This window comes from Peromyscus eremicus, chromosome 10 (genome assembly GCF_949786415.1).
Source record: "Peromyscus eremicus chromosome 10, PerEre_H2_v1, whole genome shotgun sequence".
Lineage (NCBI taxonomy): Eukaryota > Metazoa > Chordata > Mammalia > Rodentia > Cricetidae > Peromyscus > Peromyscus eremicus.
This window is the reverse complement of record NC_081426.1, coordinates 3,374,430-3,379,861: the sequence shown is the minus strand read 5'-3', so window position 1 is coordinate 3,379,861 and position 5,432 is coordinate 3,374,430. Positions and strand designations below refer to the sequence as shown.

At 38.6% G+C, this 5,432-nt stretch overlaps 1 pseudogene; it reads right to left on the bottom strand.

Annotated features, from left to right (window-relative positions):
* Positions 1–236: 236 nt before the first annotated feature.
* Positions 237–1,822, bottom strand: LOC131920821 (poly(A) RNA polymerase GLD2-like; annotated as a pseudogene).
* Between the last annotated feature and the right edge of the window lie 3,610 nt (positions 1,823–5,432).

Below are 5,432 nucleotides of genomic sequence, written 5' to 3'. Positions count from 1 at the left end.
ATGCGTACTAAAAGGTATTTGTACTCATGCCTACTCTTCTTTTGGCATTTTTAAATCTAACAGTTTAATTAGGAAATGTCATAATAAAATATTTAATCTTTATGTAAGTATATTCTTTTTAAAATAACATATGAAAACAATATTAAAATAAACCATGATGGAGGTAAACAAAATGCATTATTATGTAACTATTGTTCTTGATTTCTTGGAAGAATTTAAGAATTAGAAACCAGCTCTCAAAGACAGAACATGTACAGATCTCTCTCATTTTTCAATCTGTGCCATGACTTGAAAAAATTGATCCTTGATCATATCAAACTGCTTTTCTTGTTTTGTTTTGTTTTTTGTTTTTTGTTTTGTTTTTTTTTTTGGTTTTTCGAGACAGGGTTTCTCTGTGTAGCTTTGCACCTTTCCTGGAACTCGCTTTGGAGACCAGGCTGGCCTCGAACTCACAGAGATCCGCCTGGCTCTGCCTCCCGAGTGCTGGGATTAAAGGCGTGCGCCACCACCGCCCAGCTAAACTGCTTTTCTTATACAGCTCTGGAGGTATTAGTCCCATCAAAAGGTGCTTCAAAACAGATGTATTTCTCTATTCAATGTCATCAGGCCTTCAGATGACTTTGTCTTCACAAACTGAAATTTGAGTGTTCCAGTCAATTTCTAGAGCATAACATTTGAAAAATCTCAGTAAACCATCCCCAAGACTTGATTCTTTCTTTGTGAGATAAGGAGGAAGATTGTGTACAAGGTGCAGATGTATAGAAGTACTAAAAGATTCTGCATAAATTTTTTGGAGGGATGGTTTCAGACAGGTTTGGAAGTATTGCAAAACCATTAAGAATATAGCTACCCAAAATACCAAGACTGACATCATTTACCTCATACTGATTTGCCCACTTATTAATCACTACCCTGGTGGAAGAACTCAATTTTCAAGGTAGGCATAAATTCTGAGAAGGAATGTGTTTTTAATTCCAATAGTATTGTTTACATTTAAGTCAAATTCTACAACTGACTTTATCCCTGAACTTCACAATTGGTACTTTTGCATGAATCAGCTGAGGTCTCTCAATGTATTCAGAATGTCTAGTACAGAAGGGTTTATGGACTAAGGTGACTACATGTTGTGCTTCAGTCTTCTGATTTACCTTAAAAAAATCATTCTTCTTTAACAACTAACCATAAATTACCATCACTGCTTCAGGCATCAAATCCATTTAAGAATGATCCAATCAAAAAAGTCTGCTTTGCAAGCTCAGCAGCTGAATTGCTCTGTGCAGCTGTTCTCTACAGAGTTCTTTTTTCTTCAAGTAACCTGCTTGATGTTGACAAGTTTCAAACAACTCTGGTATTGCTGACTCAACATATCTTTGGCCTTGGGCAGTGTGATTTCTCTAGGTTCCAATAGTGGAACTTCTCAAAGAGGTAGAACACATCTAAATATATCTGGCACATAGTGTGTGTGAAACAATGGTGGCATGGAATATCTTCTGTCACCTTTGCTATCTGGTTAATTATAGTTGGCTCTTGGTGATGTGACCAGAAATGCTGCCATTTAATATCAAGAGGCAATTTTTTTTTATTTCTTATCCTCTTCCTACCTCAAAATAATGGGGATATCAAGGTCTGTATTGGACTGACAGTTCCATATGTCACCAGCTGTAAAGACACAGCTCTAGACAAGTCTACATTTTTGAAATTTGAATTGTGCAAACAATAAGTTACTGGTGTGTATAAAGAATTGATGAGAAAGTAAAGAAGTTTTTATGCTGTTGGTGGCTTGGAGTAAAGTTGGATGACTCAAAACTGAGTTTGGGAACATGCTCTCGTTCAATAAGAAGAACATGAATTCTTCTATTAGTTCTCCACTGCCTTTTGGAACACCAGGAGAGAGCATCAAGACTGTCTTACTCTTTCAGCCTAGGGAATGAGGACAGGGTGGGAAGTGACATGAGATCTAGCAAGAACACAGAATCTGAGAGAAGCCAGCACCAACATTCTTCACAAAGTCCAGGACCCTGGGAACACTCTTGGCCTGGGGGGCTACTGGATAGCACCAGGCTCTCCCTCTCAAAACACAAAGCCAATTTCAAAAAAAATTTCACTGTCCTGGAATATGGAGGGGTGATGCAAAGGAACATTGTTAATCCCACCAATTGAGAATGAGATTACTACCACAGTTTAAAGCCAAATTTGAAGAAAGCTTTAATTAAATACTGGCCAAGTGAATAGGCTCTAGCCAGGTCCATACCTGGTTTCCCAGGAAATATCCCAGAATCAAGTTTTGCAAGGGCTTAAGAAGGAAAACCCATAATTCATTGCATTTCCCATCAGTTCTCATCAGGGGCAAGTATACATCCTGACATATTTGCTGCCCATGTACCTCCTGCTTACATGTGATCAAGTATATCTGGTGCAGATGGGTCAAATAAATTTGTTTAGGGGAGTAAAACATGTGGCTTATTATCTCCCATGAATAATAGCCTCCAGCATTTTAGGAACTATCTGCTCTTGGGTGAGGGGCTTGCAGATCAGATCAGTTTTGTTTCATGGATCTCTAAGGCATAATAACTTAAGTAATTTTGGCTCTTACACCATTGTAGCTGGAGAGTTTCTCTCCAGGTCCCACCATGCCCTGGCAGTCCTACAGCCCACTTATAAAATAAACACGCAGACGCTTATATTGTTTAAACTGTTTGGCCTAATGGCTCAGGCTTCTTGCTATCTAGTTCTTCTATCTTAAATTAACCCATTTCTATTAATCTGTATCTCTCCACATGGCTCATGGCTTACCAGTACTTTACATCCTGCTCCTCATTGCAGTGGCTGGCAGTATCTCTCTGCCTCAGCCTTCCACTTCCCAGAATTCTCCCTCTTTGTCCTGCCTGTACTTCCAGCCTGGCTACTGGCCAATCAGCATTTTATTTATCAATCAATCATCCACAGCACTTCCCCCTTTTTTTTTCAAAAAGGAAGGTTTTAACTTTAACATAGTAAAATTTACATATAACAAAACAATTATCAAGCAAGAATTACAGTTACAATATCTAGTTTATTTGTTTTTGGCAAAATTAAAGAAGATATCCTATCTATCCTATATTTGTGAGTCTAAAGTTTTATGTCTAACTTATTTTTTATCATAACTAAGGAAATTATAACTATCTACTCTTCAATTACATCAAAGACCTCAGAAGGATATAATATTACCTGAAAAATGGGAGAAGGATACAAGCAACTTTCAGAAGTCCTGCAAGAGTAGACAGAGACAGCTGGCAGCCTGGACAGTCATCCAAAGTTCTTTTGTAAAATTGGAGCATCTGTCTTCAGTCCACAGGCCTAGAGTCTCTCAGTCACTTTCCTCTGTGTCCTGTAGAATGTCTGGCAGTTTCCTCTGTGAAGCAGGAACCTGAAGGACCATTTTGCCAAGCAAAGTTCAGTGGTCACCTTCCTATGGGTCCTGCATGTCCAGTCAATAAGCAGTCCAGGCAAGAACAGTTTCTTGCCCAAATGGCTATTTTTACCAAGAACAAGATAAACTCTATATAGAGTGTCTTTGATGCCCATCCTCCTCTCTGAAGTAAATTGGTGCTGCCAGGAGAAGACATGTCTCACTGTCCAGAAAATCTAAATTTTTTAAAGTATTTTAAATGCTATATTCTGTAGGTCTTTGAAGTATTTGAAGATCACCTACCTAACTGAATTATATCTACATATACCTAGAAAACTAAACTAACATGACTGTAAGTTTCATTATCATAGAAGACTAATTATAATTATCCATTACAATTTAAATGAGTTACATAAACATAATACCTCAAACGAGAGTAGAAATATATATACAGTACAACAAAATTAAGTTTAAACTTGTATCAATAAACTAAAATCCATAGCAATGTAAAACATTTTTAAACAAGTTGTTCTTTAAAAGTATGTTCAATAATCTGCCCTTTTATCTTATCATTATCTATACTGTCCCCTTTTGTTCTTTAGAAAGAGATTGCATTTATAATCAACCTGTTTTAAATGAAAATATTGTTTTTTCTCTGTCCCACACCAGAGGGCTCTTCTGATATGGGACACAAGAATCACTTAACCTTTTTTTGTAGCAATATGCTTGGGTTTAGAGAAGGAGTGAGCCAATTCTATCTCCAAAGCCAGCTTGGTATATTTGGGAATTTGGACATAGCTTTTCAAACTACTTACTGCTGGACGAGGGTGCTGTATCTTATGGGGACACAAAGAAAATTTTAGGCTTATGGGGTAGTCTATGAGGCTGTTTTGTCTGAACTAGTTGCCTTGAAACCATTCTGGATGTTGGATCATCTGGGCCATGGTGTCATTGGAGACCTTTCAGGGAGTCTTGGCTGGTCAAACCTGATGTATCTTAATCTGGAATAAATCCATAGCCACTGGTTTTTTGTGGAAACAAAAGCAGAGCCTCTTTTCCAAAGCAACATATCCTTAGATCCAAATTTTGAAGTCAAGGTACCTTTAAAATATACATATTAGCTTAACTCAACAGCTTTTACAATCAAATGTCTTTCTGCAGTTAAGAATATCAAAGACAGCACAATCCAGATTCTCTGTGTGATATCCATCTTTACATGGCTTATTTTTTATATTAATTCCACATCACACAATCCCCTCTAAGGCCCCTGAACTCACCAACATTCATGCCAAAGGACCCAGCACATTGCCCACCAACAGTCTCACAGGCAAGTACTACTGCCCAAACAAGTCTAGTAGTAGTTCCACAGCACAGCAAGGGCCAGCAAGGGCCAGAGAGGGTGGGTGACCTAGGACACAGCAGGGCAGCAAGATAAGGTCAGGCCTGTGCCATGTGGGAGTGGAAGTTTGGGAATGGCAGAAAGAAAAAAGACGACCAAAAAAGGTTGTAGAAAAGGCAGTGTAGACAGCCCTATCAGATACACAGAAGACATGCCTACTCTTATAGTTCATATTTTATCAAATCTTCTAAATTTGGTCTTCAAGTGCCTCATTTTACCAATCAAGTCATTTACCCACTGTCTGGTCATCTTTATGTATTCAGACATCAGGGACCTTCAACTTCTCTTTTTATGCAAATATATGGCCAGTTCACTACCCAAATAATTGGTTGCTGTTGGCAACAGCCATCATAGTCTGGAACTTAAGGCTTGGATCATCCATAAATCATCAGTAATGATTTAAATGTATCTTGGCAGATTGGAGCCAAAGGGTGCCACAAAAGCACACCATGCAACAGAGTTCACATGAGAGGTTGGGGTGTAGAGGCAGCCTGTGTGTCAGAGGGGAAGGAAAAGAGACTAGAGAGAAACTGCTTGCTTTTTATACAGGGCTACAGTGCATGCACATATGGAGAATACACCCTTCATGGTGGCAGTAGCAACAGTGCCCTGCAGCTGATGATGACACGTCCTACCATCACTGGT